At 39.6% G+C, this 24,229-nt stretch overlaps 1 pseudogene; it reads right to left on the bottom strand.

Annotated features, from left to right (window-relative positions):
- Positions 1 to 19,756: 19,756 nt before the first annotated feature.
- On the bottom strand, positions 19,757 to 23,812 carry LOC107643879 (3-ketoacyl-CoA synthase 11 pseudogene; annotated as a pseudogene).
- Positions 23,813 to 24,229: the final 417 nt, after the last annotated feature.

Below are 24,229 nucleotides of genomic sequence, written 5' to 3'. Positions count from 1 at the left end.
GTGGATTTTCTGGAGCTACAGAACTCGAAATGGCATGCTTCCAATTGCATTGGAAAGTAGACATCCAGGGCTTTCCAGAAATATATAATAGTTCATACTTTGCACAAGGATAGACGACGTAAACTGGCGTTCAACGCCAGTTCTCTGCCCAATTCTGGCGTCCAGCGCCAGAAAAGGATCAAAAACTGGAGTTGAACGCCCAAACTGGCATAAAAACTGGCGTTCAACTCCACAAATGGCCTCTGCACGTGACTCACTTAAATCTCAGCCCCAGCACACACCAAGTGGGCCCCAGAAGTGGATATCTGCATCATCCATCATAGTCCACTCATATTTTGTAACCCTAGGCTACTAGTTTGGTATTTAAACAACTTTTAGAGACTTATTTTGTATCTCATGATTTTTCAGATCTAAACTTTGTATTCTCTGACGGCATGAGTCTCTAAACCCCATTGTTGGGGGTGAGGAGCTCTGCTGTGTCTCGATGAATTAATGCAAGTATTTCTGTTTTCCATTCAAACACGCTTGTTCCTATCTAAGATGTTCATTCGCGCTTAACTGTGATGGAGGTGATGAGCTGTGACACTCCTCACCTTCCTCAAATCATGAACGTGTGCCTGACAACCACCTCCGTTCTATATACGATTGAATGAGTATCTCTTAGATTCCTTAATCAGAATCTCCGTGGTATAAGCTAGAACTGATGGCAGCATTCATGAGAATCCGGAAAGTCTAAACCTTGTCTGTGGTATTCCGAGTAGGATTCAAGGATTGAATGACTGTGACGAGCTTCAAACTCTTGAAGGCTGGGCGTTAGTGACAGACGCAAAAGGATAGTAAATCCTATTCCAACCGGATCGAGAACCAACCGGTGATTAGCCGTGCTGTGACAGAGCGCGTGAGCGTAGTTTTCACTGGGAGGACGGAAGGTAGCCATTGACAACGGTGATCCACCAACACACAGCTTGCCATAGGAGGACGTGCGTGCGTGAATCAGAAGACAGAGGAAAGCAGAGATTCAGAAGATAAAGCATCTCCAAAACTCCAACATATTCTCCATTACTGCATAACAAGTAACCTTTAATTTATGCTCTCTCAGCTATTCACAATTCAACTGATAAACATAATTGACTTCCTGACTAAGATTTACAAGATAACCATAGATTGCTTCAAACCAACAATCTCCGTGGGATTCGACCCTTACTCACGTAAGGTATTACTTGGACGACCCAGTGCACTTGCTGGTTAGTGGTACGCGTTGTGAAAAGAGTGATTCACAATTCGTGCACCAGTGACCATAGCTTGCTTCATACCAACAATCTCCGTGGGATTCGACCCTTACTCACGTAAGGTATTACTTGGACGACCCAGTGCACTTGCTGGTTAGTTACACGGAGTTGTGAACCATGGTCTTGGCATCATGTTTTTGGCGCCATTTCCAGGGAAAGAAAGAGCAATGAATTTTACATAATTAAAGTGTAATCACGATTCCGCGTACCAAGTTTTTGGCGCCGTTGCCAGGGATTGTTCGAGTTTGGACAACTAACGGTTCATCCTGTTGCTCAGATTAGGTAATTTTCTTTTTGTTTTCTTTTTAAAAAATTTTCAAAAATATTTCAAAATTTTCTCACCTGTTTTTGAAAAAATTTTAGATTCAAAATTTTTAAGAATGAATTCTAGTGTTTCATGAAGCATGTGAAGCCTGGCTGGCTGTAAAGCCATGTCTAAATTTTTTTTTTTTTGGACTGAGGCTTCCAACCATCAGCTGTTATACGACTGTAGGGTATGTCAGGCATGTCATGTCTGAATTACATGCTGAAGCTTGGCTGGCCATTGGCCATGTCTAGTGTTTTGGACCGGAGCTTTCATTGAAAGCTTGGCTGGCTAGTGAGCCATGTCTAATTCCTGGACTGAAGCTTTAGACTAAGAATGCAAGATTCCTGGAATTCATGTTAAAAATTTTGGAATCCTTATTTTTTCTTTTTCATATAATTTTCGAAAAAATCCAAAAAAATTAGAAAATCAAAAAAATCAAAAATATTTGTGTTTCTTGTTTGAGTCTTGAGTCATGTTATAAGTTTGGTGTCCATTGCATGTGCATCTTGCATTTTTCGAAAATTCATGCATTCATAGTGTTCATCATGATCTTCAAGTTGTTCTTGGTAAGTCTTCTTGTTTGATCTTTGCATTTGCATGTTTTGTGTCTTTTCTTGTTTTTCATATGCATTCTTGAATTCTTAGTGTCTAAGCATTGAAGAATTCTAAGTTTGGTGTCTTGCATGTTTTCTTTGCATTAAAAATTTTTCAAAATTGTGTTCTTGATGTTCATCATGATCTTCATAGTGTTCTTGGTGTTCATCTTGACATTCATAGCATTCTTGCATGCATCACATGTTTTGATCTAAAATCCTCATGCATTGCATCATTTTTCTTGTTTTTCTTTCTCTTCATTAAAAATTCAAAAATCAAAAAAAATATCTTTCCCTTTTTCTCTCTCATCAAATTCGAAAATTTGAGTTGACTTTTTCAAAATTTTTTAAATCAAGTTGTTTCTTATGAGTCAAATCAAATTTTCAATTTGAAAATCTTATCTTTTTCAAAATCTTTTTCAAAAATCTTTTTCTTATTTTTATATCAAATTTTCGAAAATAACAATAACAATTAATGTTTTGATTCAAAAATTTCAAGTTTGTTACTTGCTTGTTAAGAAAGATTCAAACTTTGAGTTCTAGAATCATATCTTGTGATTTCTTGTGAATCAAGTCATTAATTGTGATTTTAAAAATCAAATCTTTTTCAAAACTAATTTCAATCATATCTTTTCAAAATATCTTCTTATCTTATCTTTTTCAAAAATTTGATTTCAAAATATCTTTTCTAACTTCCTAACTTATTATCTTTTCAAAACTTGTTTCAACTAACTAACTAACTTTTTGTGTGTTTCTTATCTTTTTCAAAACTACCTAACTAACTCTCTCTCTCTCATTTTCGAAAATCCCTTCCTTCTTTTTCAAAATTTCTTTTTAATTAACTATTATTTTAATTTTTAAATCTAAATTTTCGAAAAACTACTAACATTTTTCAAAAACTATTTTCAAAAATCACTAACTCTTTTTCAAAAATTATTTTCGAAAATTCCTTCTCTCTCATCTCCTTCTATTTATTTATTCATCTACTAACATCTCTCCCTCACCCACCAAAAATCCGAACCCTCTCTCTCTTTCTGAGTTTAGATTTTTCTCTTCTTCTTTTCTTCTACTAACAATAAGGAACCTCTTTACTGTGACATAGAGGATTCCTCTTCTTTTCTTTTTCTCTCCTCTTTCTTATGAGCAGGGACAGAGAAAAATGCATTCTTGTTGAAGCTGATCCAGAACCTGAAAGGACTCTGAAGAGAAAATTAAGAGAAGCTAAATTACAACAATCCAGAGACAACCTGATTGAAAATTTCGAACAAGTAAAGGAGATGGCAGCCGAACCCAACAACAATTCAAGGAGAATGCTTGGTGACTTTACTGCACCTAATTCTAATTTACATGGAAGAAGCATATCCATTCCTGCCATTGGAGCAAACAACTTTGAGCTGAAACCTCAATTAGTTTCTCTGATGCAGTAGAACTGCAAGTTTCATGGACTTCCATCTGAAGATCCTTTTCAGTTCTTAACTGAATTCTTGTAGATATGTGATACTGTTAAGACTAATAGAGTAGATCCTGAAGTCTACAGGCTCATGCTTTTCCCTTTTGCTGTAAGAGACAGAGCTAGAATATGGTTGGATTCTCAACCTAAAGACAGCCTGAACTCTTGGGATAAGCTGGTCAAGGCTTTCTTAGCCAAGTTCTTTCCTCCTCAAAAGCTGAGTAAGCTTAGAGTGGATGTTCAAACCTTCAGAAAAAAGGAAGGTGAATCCCTCTACGAAGCTTGGGAGAGATACAAAGGACTGACCAAAAAGTGTCCTTCTGACATGCTTTCAGAATGGACCATCCTGGATATATTCTATGATGGTCTGTCTGAGTTATCTAAGATGTCATTGGACACCTCTGCAGGTGGATCCATTCATCTAAAGAAAATGCCTGCAGAAGCTCAAGAACTCATTGACATGGTTGCAAATAACCAGTTCATGTACACTTCTGAAAGGAATCCTATGAATAATGGGATGCCTATGAAGAAGGGAGTTCTTGAGGTTGATACTCTAAATGCCATATTGGCTCAGAACAAAATATTGACTCAGCAAGTCAATATGATTTCTCAGAGTCTGAATGGAATGCGAGCTGCATCCAACAGTACTCAAGAGGCATCTTCTGAAGAAGAAGCTTATGATCCTGAGAACCCTGCAATAGCAGAGGTAAATTACTTAGGTGAACCTTATGGAAACACCTATAACTCATCATGGAGAAATCATTCAAATTTCTCATGGAAGGATCAAAAGCCTCAACAAGGCTTTAATAATGGTGGAAGAAACAGGTTTAACAATAATAAACCTTTTCCATCATCCACTCAGCAACAGACAGAGAACTCCGAACAAAATACTCCTAATTTAACAAACCTAGTCTCTGATCTATCTAAGGCCACTATAAGTTTCATGAATGAAACAAGATCTTCCATTAGAAATCTGGAAGCACAAGTGGGCCAGCTGAGTAAAAGGATCACTGAAATCCCTCCTAGTACTCTCCCAAGCAATAGAGAAGAGAATCCAAAAGGAGAGTGCAAGGCCATTGACATAACCAAAATGGCCGAACCTGTAAGGGAAGGAGAGGACGTGAATCCCAAGGAGGAAGACCTCCTGGGACGTCCAGTGATCAATAAGGAGCTTCCCTCTGAGGAACCAAAGGACTCTGAGGCTCATCTAGAGACCATAGAGATTCCATTGAACCTCCTTATGCCCTTCATGAGCTCTGATGAGTATTCCTCTTCTGAAGAGAATGAGGATGTTACTGAAGAGCTAACTGCCAAGTTTCTTGGTGCAATCATGAAGCTGAATGCCAAATTATTTGGCATTGATACTTGGAAAGTTGAACCTCCCTTGTTCATCAATGAACTAAGTGATCTAGATCAACTGACATTGCCTCAGAAGAGACAGGATCCTGGAAAGTTCATAATACCCTGTACCATAGGCACCATGATCTTTAAGGCTCTGTGTGACCTTGGTTCAGGAATAAACCTCATGCCCCTCTCTGTAATAGAGAAACTGGGAATCTATGGGGTGCAAGCTGCTAAAATCTCATTAGAGATGGCAGACAGTTCAAGAAAACAGGCTTATGGACAAGTAGAGGACGTGTTAGTAAAGGTTGAAGGCCTTTACATCCCTGCTGATTTCATAGTCCTGGATACTGGAAAGGAAGAGGATGAATCCATCATCCTAGGAAGACCTTTCCTGACCACAGCAAGAGCTGTGATTGATGTTGACAGAGGTGAACTAGTCCTTCAATGGAATGAGGACTCCCTTGTGTTTAAAACTCAAGGATCTCCCTCTGCAACCATGGAGAGAAAGCATGAAAAGCTTCTCTCAAAGCAGAGTCAACCCAAGCCCCCATAGTCAAACTCTAAGTTTGGTGTTGGGAGGCCACAACCAAACTCTAAGTTTGGTGTTGAACCCCCATATCCAAACTCTAAGTTTGGTGTTGGAGAGTCTCAACAATGCTCTGAACATCTGTGAGGCTCCATGAGAGCCCACTGTCAAGCTATTGACATTAAAGAAGCGCTTGTTGGGAGGCAACCCAATGTTTATTTATCTAATTTTGTCTTTGTTTTTTTTTATGTTTTATTAGGTTCATGATCATGTGGAATCATAAAATAAATATAAAAATTGAAAACGGAATCAAAAACAGCAGAAGAAAAATCACACCCTGGAGGAGCATCTGCCTAGCGTTCAACGCCAGAACAGAGCATGGTTCTGGCGCTGAACGCCCAAATTGGGCAGCATTCTGGCGCTGAACGCCCAGAACAAGCATGGTTCTGGCGTTCAACGCCAGAAATGGCTAGTAAATGGGCGTTGAACGCCCAAAATGGGCACCAACCTGGCGCTGAACGCCCAGAGTTGTGTGCAAAGGCATTTTACATGCCTAATTGGTGCAGGGATGTAAATGCCTTGACACCTCAGGATCTGTGGACCCCACAGGATCATCTCAGGATCTGTGGACCCCACAGGATCCCCACCTACCTCATCATCTCTCTTTCCATTCATGATCATCCCTTCTGTTTTCCGTTTACCACTCACATCCATACACCCACTACCTTCAAAATTCAACATCCCTCTCACCCAATCCCACCCATATGGCCAAATACACACACCCATCCATCTCCTCCATATCTTCTTCTTCTTCTTCTATTCTTTCTTCTTTTGCTCGAGGGCGAGCAACATTCTAAGTTTGGTGTGGTAAAAGCATAATTTTTTTGTTTTTTCCATAACCATTGATGGCACCTAAGGCCAGAGAAACCTCTAGAAAGAGGAAAGGGAAGACAAAAGCTTCCATCAAGGGTCTATAGCTCAGTGATAGAACATTTGACTGTAAATCAAGAGATCCCTGAGATACCTCAGGGGATACATTTTTCTTCCACACAATTATTGGAAGCAACTAAGGGTGGAACATCAAGAGCACTCCATCATCCTTCATGAAATCAGAGAAGATCTAAAAGCAATGAAGGAGGAGCAACAAAGACAAGGAAGAGACATAGAAGTACTCAAGGACATCATTGGTTCCTCAAGAAGGAAACGCCACCAGCACTAAGGTGGATTCATTCCTTGTTCTTATTTCTTCTGTTTTTCGTTTTCTATGTTATGTGCTTATCTATGTTTGTGTCTTCATTACATGATCATTAGTAATTAGTAACTCTGTCTAAAAAGTTATGAATGTCCTATGAATCTATCACCTCTCTTAAATGAAAAATGTTTTAATTCAAAAGAACAAGAAGTACATGAGTTTTGAATTTATCCTTGAACTTAGTTTAATTATATTGATGTGGTGACAATGCTTCTTGTTTTCTGAATGTATGCTTAAATAGTGCATATGTCTTTTGAAGTTGTTGTTTAAGAATGTTAAATATGTTGGCTCTTGAAAGAATGATGACAAGGAGACATGTTATTTGATAATCTAAAAAATCATAAAAATGATTCTTGAAGCAAGAAAAAGCAGCAAAAAACAAAGCTTGCAGAAAAAAAAATAGGCGAAAAAAAATAGAAAAAAATATAGAAAGAAAAAGAAAAAGCAAGCAGAAAAAGCCAAAAGTTCTTAAAACCAAAAGGCAAGGGCAAATAAAAAGGATCCCAAGGCTTTGAGCATCAGTGGATAGGAGGGCCTAAAGGAATAAAATCCTGGTCTAAGCGGCTAAACCAAGCTGTCCCTAACCATGTGCTTGTGGCGTGTAGGTGTCAAGTGAAAACTTGAGACAGAGCGGTTAAAGTCAAGGTCCAAAGCAAAAAAAAAAAAGAGTGTGCTTAAGAACCCTGGACACCTCCAATTGGGGACTTTAGCAAAGCTGAGTCACAATCTGAAAAGGTTCACCCAATTATGTGTCTGTGGCATTTATGTATCCGGTGGTAATTTTGGAAAACAAAGTGCTTAGGGCCACGGCCAAGACTCATAAAGAAGCTGTGTTCAAGAATCATCATACTGAACTAGGAGAGTCAATAACACTATCTGAACTCTGAGTTCCTATAGATGCCAATCATTCTGAACCTCCATGGATAAAGTGAGATGCCAAAACTATTCAAGAGGTAAAAAGCTATAAGTCCCGCTCATATGATTGAAGCTATGTTTCATTGATAGTTTGGAATTTATAGTATATTCTCTTCTTTTTATCTTATTTGATTTTCAAGTTGCTTGGGGACAAGCAACAATTTAAGTTTGGTGTTGTGATGAGTGGATAATTTATACGCTTTTTGACATTGTTTTTAGTATATTTTTAGTAGGATCTTGTACTTTTAGGGATGTTTTTATTAGTTTTTATGTTAAATTCACATTTCTGGACTTTACTATGAGTTTGTGTGTTTTTCTGTGATTTCAGGTATTTTCTGACTGAAATTAAGGGACTTGAGCAAAAATCAGATTCAGAGGTTGAAGAAGGACTGCTGATGCTGTTGGATTCTGACCTCCCTGCACTCAAAGTGGATTTTCTGGAGCTACAAAACTCGAAATGGCGCGCTTCCAATTGCGTTGGAAAGTAGACATCCAGGGCTTTCCATTAATATATAATACTCCATACTTTGGCCAAGAATAGACGATGTAAACTGGCATTCAACGCCAGCTTTTTGCCCAAATCTGGCGTCCAGCGCCAGAAAAGGAGCCAAAACCAGAGTTGAACGCCCAAACTGGGACAAAAACTGGCGTTCAACTCCAAGAAGGACCTCTACACGTACAACACTCAAGCTCAGCCCAAGCACACACCAAGTGGGCCCCGGAAGTGGATTTATGCATCAATTACTTACTCATGTAAACCCTAGTAGCTAGTTTATTATAAATAGGACCTTTCACTATTGTATTAGACGTCTTTTTGACCATCTTTGGATTATCTTTTGATCTATTGATCACGTTTTGGGGGCTGGCCATCTCGGCCATGCCTGGACCTTTCACTTATGTAATTTTAACGGTAGAGTTTCTACACTCCATAGATTAAGGTGTGGAGCTCTGCTGTTCCTCAAAGATTAATGCAAAGTACTACTATTTTCTATTCAATTCATCTTGTTTCGCTTCTAAGATATTCATTCGTACTTCAATCTGAATGTGATGAACGTGACAATCATCATCATTCCCTATGAACGCGTGCCTGACAACCACTTCCGTTCTACCTTAGACTGAATGAGTATCTCTTAGATCTCCTAACCAGAATCTTCGTGGTGTAAGCTAGAATGATGGCGGCATTCAAGAGAATCCGGAAGGTCTAAACCTTGTCTGTGGTATTCCGAGTAGGATTCAATGAATGAATGACTGTGACGAGCTCCAAACTCGCGATTGCGGGGCGTTAGTGACAGACGCAAAAGGATGGTAAATCCTATTCCAGCATGATCGAGAACCGACAGATGAATAGCCATGCCGTGACAGGGTGCGTTGACCATTTTCACTGAGAGGATAAGATGAAGCCATTGACAAGGGTGATGCCTCCAGACGATTAGCCGTGCCGTGACAGGGCATTGGATCATTTTCCCGAGAGATGACCGAAAGTAGCCATTGACAGTGGTGATTTATCACATAAAGCCAGCCATGGAAAGGAGTAAGACTGATTGGATGAAGATAGCAGGAAAGCAGAGGTTCAGAGGAACGAAAGCATCTCCATTCGCTTATCTGAAATTCTCACCAATGAATTACATAAGTATTTCTATCCCTATTCTATTAATTATTATTCGAAAACACCATTATCAATTTATATCTGCCTAACTGAGATTTGCAAGGTGACCATAGCTTGCTTCATACCAACAATCTCCGTGGGATTCGACCCTTACTCACGTAAGGTATTACTTGGACGACCCAGTGCACTTGCTGGTTAGTTACACGGAGTTGTGAACCATGGTCTTGGCATCATGTTTTTGGCGCCATTTCCAGGGAAAGAAAGAGCAATGAATTTTACATAATTAAAGTGTAATCACGATTCCGCGTACCAGTGCCGACTTCTTCCGCTCCTCCAGTTGGGCCCGAGTTGGATTGCCAGATCCTGAACCGGGAGGATGGTACTGTAGATGCGGTGCCGATTCAGACTCGCCCCCCCCCCCCTCTCCTTGTTCTGACGCAGTCAAGAAGGCTCCTGATGCTGCCGAGAAGGCTTCTGATGCTTGTTGATCTTTTTCTTTAAAGTAGTTGGCCCGGCTTGTGGGCGTTTGGAAACTTTTTATTTGATTGCTGACATTTCTTAGTTGCTTTTCTAGCAACTTTTTATTTTTGAAAAACAAACAATTAGCTTGCCGTCTTTTGGATAGTAAGTGTTGGTGGCCTTTCGAGGCCTTATGACTCTGTAAAGAACATGTTTTTTGGCTAGGCTTCCTTCTGCCAATGCTGACATCTTGCAGCCCGACCTCCTTGGGTTTTTGTTGTGTAGCTTGAATCTCCGTAGTTGTAGGGGTCCGACTTGTTTGGTTTTCTCGCTTTGTGTGTGTTCTTTAGCGCTCTGTAACCGATTTCTTTGCATTGGTCCCCTGCTAAACTCTTGGACCTTTGTCGGGTCTCTTTCGTGGATTACTTTTTACGATCTTCTCGTTTGTAGGAGATCGACTTCGTTAGGTTGACCTTTTCCAGATTATTTTCGTAATCCTCTTTCTTGGACCTTTGTTAGGTCTCTTTCAGGGATTACTTTCAGTAGTAGGAGTCCGACTTGGTTGTATCAGTCTCCTTTAAGTTATTTTTTGTAATCCTCTTTCTTGGATCTTTGTCAGATCTCTTTCAGGGATTACTTTTATAACTTTTTAGTAGTAGGAGTCCGACTTCATTATATCGGTCTCCTTTAAGTTATTTTTGTAATCCTCTTTCTTGGATCTTTGTCAGATCTCTTTCAGGGATTACTTTTATAACTTTTTAGTAGTAGGAGTCCGACTTCATTATATCGGTCTCCTTTAAGTTATTTTTGTAATCCTCTTTCTTGGATCTTTGTCAGATCTCTTTCAGGGATTACTTTTATAACTTTTTAGTAGTAGGAGTCCGACTTCATTATATCGGTCTCCTTTAAGTTATTTGTAGTCATCTTTCTTGGATCCTTGTCAGATCTCTTTCAGGGAATACTTTGATAACTTTCCATTTTGGGCTGACTTTGTCATGTCGAGCCCTTCTAAGTTAAAGTAATCCTCTTTAATAGGGTTGGCCAGACCTCTTTCCAGGGTTTACTTATAACTTGGGTTGACTTGGTCCGACTTCTCAACGTCGGCCAGTCTTTAAGTTATTATTTTAGCAATCCGTAAGACCTCGTCAGGTTCTTTTTTAGATCACTTTCGATAACTTCTTACATTATTCTGTGTTCATCTTTGCCGATTTGTAGAAAGTGGTTGTCATCTCTAGATCGTCCTTTGGGTGAATCGCGTTTTCACCTTTATCGGACGGTTGTCTTTATCGTGATCGTGCGGTGAAATTGTTTTTCACTTTCTGCCGATCTGTTGCTTTATAATCGGACGATGAATGCTTTAGATTAATGTGTCTTGAAATCTTTGTAGAGTATCTAAAATATATTTTATTTAAAGGAAAAGTGCAAATATATACATGTGGGTTTGTCTGAGTTTCAACTTGGTGCCTCGTTAAAAAACCTTTTCAGGAAAAAGAGTGCATCCAATGATGAGATCTTTTATCTTTTCTAACTGTCGTACCTTCTGAGGTTGCAGGCGTGCCATGACCTGGGAAGCTCTCGTCCATCGAGTTCAGACAGTCTGTAGTAGCCCTTTCCAAGTACTTCTACAACTCGGTAGGGTCCTTTCCAGTTTGCTGCCAGCTTTCCCTCTCCTGGTCGAGTTGTTCCGATATCATTTCGGATTAGGATGAGATCATTTTCTATGAAACTTCTCGGCACTACCTTTTTATTATATCTGGAAGCCATTCGGCATTTTAGAGCTTCTTCCCTTATCCGAGCTCTTTCTTGGATTTCGGGTAACAAGTCGAGCTCTTCTCTCTGAAGTTGGAAGTTTGCTTCCTCATTGTAGTGAACTATTCTGGGCGACCTTTCCTCAATCTCTATTGGAATCATCGCCTCTGTTCTGTATGCTAATCGGAAGGGGGATTCCTTCGTGGTGGAATGTGGCGTTGTTCGATATGCCCACAGGACCTGTGGGAGCTCTTCTGCCCAGGCTCCCTTTGCATCTTGTAATCTCCGTTTTAATTCGGCCAATATGACTTTGTTAGCAGCTTTGGCCTGCCCATTGGCTTGTGGATGTTCGACGGAGGTGTACTGGTGCTTTATATTCAAGTCGGCTACTAGTTTTCTGAAGCCTGCATCTGTGAATTGGGTGCCATTGTCTGTGGTTATTGAATATGGAACCCCGAATCTTGTGACAATGTTTCGATATAAGAATTTCTGGCTTCTTTGAGCGGTGGCGTTGGCTAGGGGCTCTGCCTCGATCCACTTTGTAAAGATATCTACTCCCACTATGAGAAATTTAACTTGTCCTGATCCCTGTGGGAAGGGGCCGAGAAGATCGAGTCCCCATTTTGCAAACGGCCAAGGCGAAGTCACACTGATGAGCTCTTCTGGCGGGGCGATGTGAAAGTTGGCATGTTTTTGACATGGTGGACATGTCTTTACAAATTCTGTGGCTTCTTTCTGTAGTGTTGGCCAATAAAATCCCGCCCGGAGTACTTTTTTGGCGAGAGCTCGTGCTCCGAGATGATTGCCACAAATGCTGCCGTGTATTTCTTCTAGCACTTCCCTTGTGTTGGAGGTCGGCATGCATTTTAGTAAAGGTATTGAGATTCCTCTTTTATACAGGATGTTGTTTATGATGGTGTAGTACTGTGCCTCCCTTTTTAACTTCTTTGCCTCTTTTTCTTCTGCGGGGAGTGTTCCTTCTTTGAGGTAATTGATTATGGGGGTCATCCATCCTTGGTCCTGGCTTGTTATGGCCAGGACTTTTTCCTCTTCCGAGATTGACGGGTTTTGCAACATTTCCTGGATGAGGCTTCTATTGTTGCCCCCTGGTTTGGTGCTGGCTAGTTTTGAGAGTGCATCAGCTCAGGCATTTTCTTCGCGGGGTGTGTGGCAGATCTTATATTCCCCGATTTGTCCGAGTAGTTCCTTGGTTTTATCCAAATATTTTTCATGGTGGGTCTTTGGCTTGGTAGCTCCCTGTTATTTGTGATGTGACCACTTGTGAATCGCTGTAAATGTTGAGTTTTTGAGCTCCGACCTCTTTAGCCAGCTTCAAACCAGCTAATAATGCTTCATATTCCGCTTGGTTATTGGAGGCCGGGAACCCGAACTTGAGGGAGAGCTCAACTTGGGTTCCTTGGTTGCTTTCTATTATCACGCCTGCGCCGCTTCCAGTTTTATTTGAGGAACCGTCCATGTAGAGATTCCATTCTGTGGGAGTTTCCAGGGTATCTGTGAATTCTGCGATGAAGTTGGCCAGATACTGTGATTTGATGGCCGTCCGAGCTTCATATTGGAGGTCGAATTCTGACAACTCGACTGCCCATTGTAGAATTATGCCTGCTAAATCTGTTTTCTGCAATATTCCTTTTATGGGCTGGTTAGTTCTAACCTTAATAGTGTGAGCCTGGAAGTACGGGCGGAGTCGTCGAGATGTTAGGATGAGAGTATAGGCAAATTTTTCTATTTTCTGGTAGTTCAGCTCGGATCCCTGTAGTGCTTTGCTAATGAAGTAGACGGGTTGTTGCCCATTTTCGTCTTCTCTGACTAGTGCTGAGGCTATCGCCCGGCTTCCTACTGCGAGATATAATATGAGTGGTTCTCCTTCTCGTGGTCGAGATAGGATAGGTGGCCGTCCTAAGAACTCCTTGAAGTCTCAGAAAGCTTGCTCACATTCTGTCGTCCATTCGAACTGTTTTCCCTTTCTTAAAGTAGCATAGAAGGGGAGAGATCTTATCGCAACTCCTGCTAAGAATCGGGATAGGGCGGCCAATCTCCCGTTGAGTTGTTGTACTTCTTTGACACAGGTTGGGCTCTTCATGTTGAGTATAGCTTGACATTTGTCTGGATTTGCTTCAATTCCCCTTTGTGTGAGCATGAAACCCAAGAATTTGCCTGCTTCGACTACGAAGGTGCATTTTGCGGGGTTGAGTCATATGTTATGCTTCCTTATAGTGTCAAACACTTGAGCCAGGTCGGACAATAATGTATCTTCGCTTTGTGTTTTTATTAACATGTCGTCCACATAGACTTCCATGATTGAGAAGACTTTATTCATTAGCCTTTGATAAGTAGCTCCCGCGTTCTTGAGACCGAAAGGCATCACGATGTAGCAGTAGTTCACCTTTGGTGTTAAGAACGAGGTCTTTTCTTGATCTGGTGGATACATGGGGATTTGGTTGTATCCCGAATAGGCGTCCATAAACGAGAGGTATCTATATCCAGAGGAAGCATCTACCAGAGCGTCAATACTTGGGAGTGGGTATGGATCTTTTGGGCAGGCTTTGTTGAGATCGGTGTAATCGGTACACATGCGTCACTTCCCGTTTGATTTTTTCACCAAGACGACGTTGGCTAGCCATAGTGGGTACTTGACTTCTCTTATGAATCCTGCCTCCAGTAACGTTTGTACTTGTTCTTCCACAGCTTGGGATCGTTCTGGTTCGACTTTTCTTCGCTTCTGCTGCACCGGCCGAGATCCTGGATAGACCGCCAACTTGTGGCACATTAGCTTACGGTCTATGCCTGGCATGTCTGCGGCTTTCCATGCGAAGAGGTCGACATTATCTCATAAGAATTGTATCAGTAATTCCTTTGAATCTCTTCTTAGGACCGTGCCGATATTAGTCGTTTTGTCCGAGGTGTCTCCAATCTGAACCTTCTCTACCTCACCTTCTGGGTGCGAACGGAGTTCTTCTCGACGCTGAGCTCCGCCAAGCTCAATTGTATGAAACTCTTCTCCTCTGCCTTTGAGGTTTAAGCTCTCGTTATAACAGCGACGTGCCATCTTTTGATCTACTTTTATCGTGGCTATCCCCTCTGTAGTTGGGAATTTCATGCATAGATGCGGAGTCGAGACTATTGCGCCGAGTTGATTGAGTGTTGTCCGACCTATGAGAGCATTGTAGGCCGAACTTACGTTGACCACAATGTAGTCTGTTTTGAGGGTCCTAGATTGGTTCCCTTTTCCAAAAGTAGTGTGTAGCGATACGTATCCCAGCGGTTGTATCGGAGTGTCTCCTAGTCCAAACAGATTGTTCGGGTATGCTCTAAGTTCCTTTTTGTCTAAACCAAGCTTGTCGAAGGCTGTTTTGAATAAGATGTCGGTAGAACTCCCTTGGTCTACTAGTGTGCGGTGTAGATTGGCGTTTGCCAGTATAATACTGATGACCATGGGATCATCGTGTCCCGAGATGATGCCGGATGCATCCTCTTTTGTAAATGTTATCGCCGGGATGTCGGGTGCTTCCTCCTTTCCCTCAACATGATATACTTCTTTGAGATATCTCTTTCGGGATGATTTGGAGATCCCACCTCCTGCGAATCCGCCGTGTATCATGTGGACGTGTCTTTTTGGTGTCCGAGGTGACCGTTCAGCTCGTCCATCATCTTCGTCTCTCCGTCTTTTTCTTTGGTCATCATCCTGGGTGGCCAGAAATCGATCTAATTTTCCTTCTCTTACCAATTTTTCTATGATATTTTTCAAGTCGAAGCACTCGTTGGTAGAGTGCCCTCGAATTCGATGGTATTCACAATATTCCTTCCGGTTTCCTCCTCCCCTTTTGCCTTTGAGTGGCCGCGCTGGAGGAATTTTTTCTGTATGGCAGACTTCTTTGTACACGTCGACCAGGGATGCTTTGAGAGGAGTGTAGTTGTGGTATTTTTTTATTTTCTCACCCTGTCAATCTTCTTTCCTTTTGAAGTCCTTGTCTTTGTCTCGGTAGGAGGCCCCAGATTTTGAGATTTCTCCCAGCCGAGCGTTCTCTTCCATGTTGATGTATTTTTCTGCTCGCTCCTGGACTTCGTCTAAGGAGGTAGGATACTTTTTTGATATAGATTGGCTGAAAGGTCCCTCTCGTAAGCCATTGATAAGCCCCATGATGGCGGCCTCTGTTGGTAAACTTTGTATGTCCATGCATGTTTTGTTGAATCTTTCCATGTAGTCGCGGAGGCTCTCCCGATCTCCTTGCTTGATCCCTAGTAAGCTGGGTGCGTGCTTGGCCTTATCTTTCTGGATGGAGAATCTGGCCAGGAACTTTTTGGCCAGGTCGTCGAAGTTTGAGATGGACTTCGGAGGTAAGTTGTCGAACCATCTGATCGCCGTTTTCGTGAGAGTTGTTGGAAAAGCTTTGCAGCAAACGGCATCTGAGGCATCTGTAAGGTACATTCTGCTTCTGAAATTGCTGAGATGATGGTTGGGATCTGTAGTGCCATCATACAAAACCATATCCAGGAGCTTGAAATCCTTTGGGATTTTGGTCTTCATGATTTCCCTGGTGAATGGATCCTATTCTTTGCGTGAATTTTCCTCAGGAGTGGTCCGAGGAGCTTTTGATTTGAGGTCGGCCTCTAATTGCTGTAGTTTTTCTTCTAGTTCTCGACGTCGTCGTACCTCTCTTTATAGATCATTTCCGATCTCCCGTTGTTGTTGGGTTTCTTTCTCAAGTTGCTTTAAGCGATCTTGAAGCGCTTCCATGGCTTCCGGATTTGGTGAGTTTTTGTCCCTGTTGGATTCCGGAGTATCCTTTAGCGTAGTGTCCGCGTTCTTGTGCGGTGTTCTGTTCTCCAGATCCGAGTCATGGTCGTTGTCATGGCCGTCCGCCATGGTTTTGGGATGACTTTCAGGGTCCCCGGCAACGGCGCCAATGTTTCGAGGGTTACCTGAAACTGGAGGTCGATCTCGGATGAGATCTTTCGTACTGGTCGGAGATGACGTGTCCGGCTAGCTGGTGGCGGCCGGAGCTGTTGCGCCCGACTTGTTGGACTAGCTGCACTGCTGATCCTTGGCCACCGGAGGGTGGGGGTACCTGCAAGAGACTCCGATGCTTAAGTTAGCACGGGTATTAAGCAGGTTTTATGTAGAATCAGAGTATGAGTTATACCTGGGTGCTCCAGTGTATTTATAGTAGTGTGAGCTGACCTTTCTGATAAGATAAGTTAGTTATCTTATCTTATCTTATCTTTATCTTGAGTGAAGTCAGCTTATCTTTAAGGGAACCGCCTTTATCTTTGTAAGCTTGAACTGCCTTTGGATTTGGGTCGTGTTCCTCCATTTGGGCCCTTTACTGGGCTCTCCTGTCGATTTGGCCGATCTCTTTAAGAAGAGGTCGGATAGTCGGACCTGAAGAGGTTAGTCGTTTTGCCACCAATCATCCCGGGTCGGACAGTTCGACCCAGGATATGAACAAGTGGTATAGCCTTTGGCACAAATACTGCAGTGCAATTCTTCTTCTTTATTTTTTTTTCAAAAGGTTTAGGTAACTAACTCTTATCCTGAAAACTTTTTTCAAACCAATTAAGTTTTTAATAAGATAGAAGAAACATATGAAAGTATAAAGAAGAGAACATCCAAAATCAAACAATAAAAAATATATATAAGTATAGAAAAAGGAACATCCAAATTCATATAATACGAAAAATCTAAAAATAAAATTTAATTTTGATATACTAATAGTGTAAAATATTTTACATAGTCATGCAATTAAATCTATTCTTTTGGATGACTATTTACACAGTCAATGTGAAAGATAGTTATTTTTTTTGATATGATGTTACGTAATTAGATGCACGTATAACATAACTTAAAACTAAAAAGTAAACCAACTTTGGAAATTGGAATCAAAATTAGCAGAGTGAACTAAAAGTAAATAAAACATCAAGAAAAAGCGAAGAATAATAATGTGCAGGTGCAATAACAATCATTTGTAACTTGCTGTTGTTCATCATCCGTGTGCTCATCTTTGATGACTTGTCTTCGGAATCACAGAGTCTTGAATTTGCATGCAAGCCACCATGTCATAGCATCTACCCTTATTATTCTTTGGATGGCTAAAGAAAATGCGACCACAGCGGTGGCTGGAGATGGTGATGACATGCCAAGCAGAAACATAGGTGACATTGATGACTAACGGAGCAATGATTGACAATGTTTTTTGGATGTGTCAGGAAGAATGAAGGATTCCTTCGAGAAAGAAAAAGGAGAGTGAGAAAAAGAAGATTTATTTGGATTTTTTTTAAGTTTGAATGAGAAATATGAACAGAAGGAGAAACTTTTTCATCGAAATGACTTATTTTGATTTTTTTTCTGGCTTTGCTTGTAATCCAATTAATTATTGACTGATATTGGCTAAAATATTGTTCGTTATATATCATGGTGTTATTTTTTTTTTTTTTTTAGGTTATAACCCTCTCATGTGAATAGACATTTTTTTGTCTCAAAGTTATGTTACTTTATAGAGTAAATAGTCAAATTAGTCCCTGAAAGATTACCCGATCTCCAAGTTGATTCTCGAAAGATTAAATTAATCAAAATTATCCTTGAAAGATTTAAAATTAATCACGTTAGTCCCTCCGTCTATTCTGTCACTAACGACATTAAATTTTGCTGACATGGAACGTTAGCTTGACAACCCAACCCGAATCCGAATCCTACCCGCATCAAACGAAACCCAAACCCAGCATAGCAAGGAATAGGATTTCCTTGTTCCCACATTCAGCAGCTTCTTCTTCTTCTTCTACCTGAAGCTCCACCACGCCGCCGCCCTGCAAGTTATTTTAGGTCACCGTCAGTCCATGCACGTTCCTCTACCATGATGCCGCCGGTCCTTGCCCGCAGTTCCTCTCTAGCATGAATAGGTAGCTGCTACTTCACTGAGCACCCTCCGCCTAATGTCGTAGAGTTTGACGTCGCTGCGCTGTCCAACTCTTCTCTGTCCTCTTCCTCAATCACCGCTGCTGGCTTCTAGTGGAATGTGGTTTCTTCCTCCGCTGCAACTTGCACCGATCTGCTCTACTTATGATGTGAATAGGATGTGAATAGGGTCCTTAGCAATTATAGCTTTGGTGAAGCTGAGGCATTGACTGATGAAACGGAAGAACAGTCAGATGTAGTATTGTTTGAATCACTGAGGAAGCTGCAATTGATGAAACTCACTGTTGATTGTCTCAAGGTTTGTGAATTCAATCATTCTTTGCTTTGGTTTTTTGGCAATCTATCCTGGCTTTTAAAATTTTTTTTGGCGAGTTCTCTAATTCTTGGAATTACCTTTGCCATGCAATTGAGATTGGAAAGGCTATTAATCCTCTTAGAAAGCATGCTTCAAATGATATCCGTCAACTCACAGAAAAGCTTATTGAGTATCGATTATTTCTAACAGATTTTTTTTCCATCCATGGATATTAATAATCAGTTGTTTAGAACGGCATCGACGAGGAGGCAGCACCTGTTGGAACCGGCATAAAGGCTGAGACGCATAGAGGAGAAGGAGAGTATGTGACCGCCGGGTCGGGTTGTTGGGTTAGGCTCCAGTTTTCTAATGGTTTGGGTCCGTCTGTGGTCCTGAATCTTGAAAAAAAAACTAACGTGCCACGTCAGCAAAATTTAACGATGTTAGTGACAGAATGGACAGAGGGACTAACGTGATTAATTTAAAATTTTTCGAGAAAGATTTTGATTAATTTAATCTTTTGGAGATCAATATAGAGATCGAGTGATCTTTTAAAACTTAATTTGACTATTTACTCTTACTTTAAAGTAGAACACTTCAAGTTTTTGTTTTTTTTTTTCAGTGACTATAGAACACTTTAAGTTTAACATATATTTTTCCACTTTTTGTTTCATTGCATTAGAAGACATGTACCGCACCTATCAAACCAATTTTTTTCACAAAATATTATTATTATTATTATTATTATTATTATTATTATTATTATTATTATTATTATTATTATTCCCCTCGTATATCATCATCTTTTATTTTACAAAGATAATCATTAAATGACAAAGATATTATTTCTTTTTTTCAAGATTTCAAAAACTAAATTCTTTTGTGACAATAATATTTTAGTGAATTGAATATTATGAACAGATAATATGTTCGCGTTTTCCATTTTATAAATGTATTTCAATGCCTTACACTAACATAAATATGATCCTCCAAATCCTCCTTGAAGTAAACAACAATATGTGAAATTGCATTGTTCAGAATTACAATGATGAAACCCTTGGAACCTCAATTGGGAAGTTGTGGATCTCATCAGTCCAAGGATTTTTTTCTTTAATAGGGTTAATGGTCTTGAGAGCTTTCCATACTGCACTATTGCACTTGAATCCAGAACCAAATGCTATTTGCCATACTCTATCACCCTTTTTGACCCTTCCTTTGGCTTCTGTGTAAGCCAATTCATACCATAACGAGCTGCTAGACGTGTTTCCAAAACGATAAAGGGTCATTCTGGATGGCTCCATATGCCATGGAGATAGCTGCAAGTTCTTCTCCAACTCATCCAAAACGGCCCTGCCTCCTGCGTGAATGCAAAAGTGTTCGAATGCAAGCTTGAAATCTGGAATATATGCTTTGACTTTCATCTTTAAAAGTTTCTTGGCAACCAATGTTGCAAAGAATAGCAATTGCTCAGATGTTGGAAGCACAAGAGGGCCTAATGTGGTGATGTTGGATTTCAAAGCATCCCCTGCAATTGTCATAAGGTCTTTTGATAATGTGACACCAACTTTGCCATTGGCATCATCTTCTTGTGTAACGCAGCTAAAGCTCTTGTCTTCACTGGCCTTGTTCGTGCGAACAGTGTGAAACAATTGGTATTTCGACCGTCTCCAGTCGGATCTTTTGTTGGAAAGTAGAATTGCAGCTCCTCCCACACGGAACAAACAATTTGAGACGAGTTTCGATCGATCATTTCCAGTATACCAATTCAAAGTAATGTTCTCCGTACTAACTACCAATGCATATGAGTTGGGATGTACTTGGAGAAGATCTTTAGCAAGATCAATCGATATAACTCCAGCACTACACCCCATTCCACCCAAGTTAAAGCTCTTTATATTCCCTCGGAGCTTATAGTGATTGATAATATTTGCAGACAGGGATGGAGTTGGATTGAACAGGCTACAATTTACAATCAAAATCCCAATGTCTTTTGGATTTATTGAAGTCTTTGCTAACAGATCATCCATTGCACCAAACATTACATCCTCGGCTTCTTTCCTAGCTGTACTCATTGAAGGGTTTGGAGGAATGCAAAGGACAGCCTCAGGAAGATAAGTGTTGTCCCCAAGACCAGATCTCTCAAGAATTTTTCGTTGGAATTCGAGATTTTCCTCTGTGAAAAAACCACTCATTCGAGATTGCTCCATAAATCTTTGTTTTGAGCATTGCATAGATTCTTTGGCCTTGTAGGTGGAAAAATCGATAAGGTACACCGGCCGCGGTCGAGTCACAAAGTATAAGGTTGTTAAAAATACAAGGAGGTTGGAGCATAGAATAAGAAATACCAAGTTATATTGTAGATGCTCCCAAATATCATAAACATCTTTTATTGTGAAAGTGGACAGCTCCGCAAGTATAATTCCCACAAGAGGGGAAAAAAAGAGGTACATTCCATGGGTTATGAGGTAATGATAACCAAGCTTTACATACTTCAGTTTAACGGATTTCTTGAAGCCAGGAAGATTCTGTGTGGATGATTGCATCGATGGCGTCTTTGATTTTGTCTCTGCTATTTTACCCTTTTCTAAATTTAAATCAATTTTGGTTGCACGATATTAATTTCTATAAATGAAGATGAATATATATATGTAAGTAGCTGAAATTGATGTTTTGTAGCTTACAATGAAGATTCATGTAACAATATTAATAAAAGCTAGCTTTCTTAGACAAATTCATGTACCCACTCAAATTCAATTTTGATATGAATTTGCATCCATGCAAATTTAAGCATATATGCAGTGATGTTAATCATTTTGCTATTAATGAAAATTTAATAAATATATAAATAAATAAGATAAATGCATTACCATTAGACAAATTGCATTTTCATTCCTTATTCATATGGAAGAGTTCAATTTACCAATTTAATATGCCAGAAACTCATTTCCAAAAGGGTAAAATGAAAAGAAAGATTGAAAGGGAATTTTAATTACCTTAAAATGTCAAAGTCATTGAAGAAAGTAGGAGCGTCGCCCTCGAAAATGAAGAGACAAGTGAATTTAAGCGACAGTAAATAAAGAAAATATATAAAAAAAAAACTCAATAACGGTCTAATGTGGTAAACAGAAGATCGTTACATGCATTATTATATTAGTTGGTAGACATACATATAAACGTCTGTTTTGTTAGGGTGTTAGAAAGGAATGAGAGAAAGCTCTCAAGGAATGCTGGACATCAAATCAGGGGATGTATTATACGCGTAGCATAAATGCATGTTCAAATTTATTCCTATATTATGCACCATTTTTATGTATTAATTTATATATTTTAATTTTTGTATTAGAATTATTTGATAAAAAGTGAAAAAGATAAAAAAAATCTTTTATAGCATAAAAAAGTGTACAAGGAAGTGTACTAAAAAAAAGTAGTACAAATATCATTTATATTTTTATATAGAATAAAGTATACCTTTTGTCCTTAATGTTTGTAATATTTTTTAAAATTATCCCTAACGTTTAATTTCATTCAATTTTGTCCCTAACATTTTCGATTCATTCAATTCTATCCCTCACATTTTCAATTTCTAACAAAACTATCCTTGAAACTTTTCAATTTTGTCCCTAAAATTTTATATGAAATTAACGTTCAACGATAATTTTGATACAAATCGAAAACGTTAAAAACAAAATTTTAATAAAACTAAACATTAAGGATATTTAAAACAAATCACAAACGTTAGAAACAAAAAAAACATAATTTATCTTTTTAGATATTATTATTCAATTTGAACATTTTTATTACCACGTGTCACTATATCTTTTTTTCTAATATTTTTGTTTTCATTCTTGCTAATATGGTTTAATTTGATGAATCGGTCTCAACATTCCTCGTACTTTTTCATATTATAAAAGCATTCATGTCTTTAAAAGATCCAAAGATACTTTTTTCACCTTAGAATTGTTCTCATATGCTGTTGTATTTGGGCGGAATGTGATATTCTATTTGTCTCCACTATTAAGATATAATATAAATGAGAAATGCTAGATTAAGGGAGTTACTTATTTTATATTCTCTCTCTTTCCTCTAAAAACTGAATAAAGGACAATATATAAAGGATACCTAGTTGCATTGTATATAAATTATGTGAACGGCCAAGATTTTGAAAGTTTTTTTTTTTGGACTTGAATTTCTTCTTTTTTTCGTTTCTGTAAAAGTGAGGGCCTAAGACCAAGAACAAAAAAGAAACTAAGATAAACGGGGAAAGTGAATCCCACTTCTATCAGCAAAGAAGGCTAAAGAGATCGATGTAGGAGAGTGTTCCCATTCCACGCGGTTACTATTCTGATTCAACATTAAGTAAGCTAACCCATCTGCCACCTGGTTTACCTCTCTATAAGCATGTCTGATTACCACTTGTCAATTTTATGCAAAGAGCGACACAATCTTTCTTATTGGATGAGTGAGACTGGGATGGAACTTCGGGGGATTTCTAACTAACTCAATGGCCCCTTGCGAGTCACTCTTAATGATAAGCTTGGGGATTCTCTTCCTCTTAGCTATCTGGAGTCCCATAAGAATAGCTTCCACCTCTGCCTGAATCGCTTTGACAGTTCTCAACTTGCACCCATATCCCAAGATCCAACCACCCACACTATCTCTAAACACCCCTGCAAAACTAGCAGGTCCAAAGTTACCTTGCGAGGTTCCATCAATATTAAGCTTGACCCACTGATCAAGAGGAGGTTGCCAAACCAGTGAAATGTTAACTCGTTGCAGATTCCCATCCTCCCCTCTTGTAGTTTCCCTTACTTCTCTAGCTAACCTTTTGATTTTCATCTCTTTGGTCCTCAAAGGATAACTCTTGTTCTAGTGAATGAATTCATTCCTGAATTTTCAGATCGACCAAGTAGCAATCGTAAACAGACCTTCGAATCTATTTCACTATCATTACCAAAATCCAGACTGAAATTAGCTAGAATCCAATCTTGCAGTCCGAGATTGAAGAATTCTCCCACCCTTTGAGGATTTAGCAGCAAGGTCCATACAACAGAAGCTCCAGGGCAGTCTCTAATGACATGGATAGGGGTATCAATGTCCGGGTCACAATACAGGCAATTCTGGTTATTACCTCATCTCCACTTTGCAGTCTTGGCCGCTGTTAGAATTCCTCCATGAGTTAATTGCCAGACAAAAATTTTTGCTCTTTGGAGACCCTTCCATTCCCAGATACTCTGCCATATCTTGTTATGGCTTTGAGTCTAGTTCATGAGAATCCTGTAGGTATGTTTTATCATAAAGATCTCTTTTGGATTTGGCCTCCAAATCAATATATCGTTTCCTTAATTTTTTGATGGGGGAAGAGTGTTCAAAATTTTCGAAAGATAAAGATTTGGAAGAAGATGATCCAATTCATAGAATTTCTAACTTTCATCTCTATTCACATAGGCATTCATTTTTTGGTTTGCCTCCTCACACGACAAAATAGGAGAGGCTACATTCGCAAGGATAATTCT

The sequence above is a fragment of the Arachis ipaensis genome, chromosome B5, assembly GCF_059453495.1.
Source record: "Arachis ipaensis isolate K30076 ecotype BB chromosome B5, ASM5945349v1, whole genome shotgun sequence".
Taxonomy (NCBI): domain Eukaryota; kingdom Viridiplantae; phylum Streptophyta; class Magnoliopsida; order Fabales; family Fabaceae; genus Arachis; species Arachis ipaensis.
This window is presented reverse-complemented; position numbering and strand designations above follow the sequence as displayed.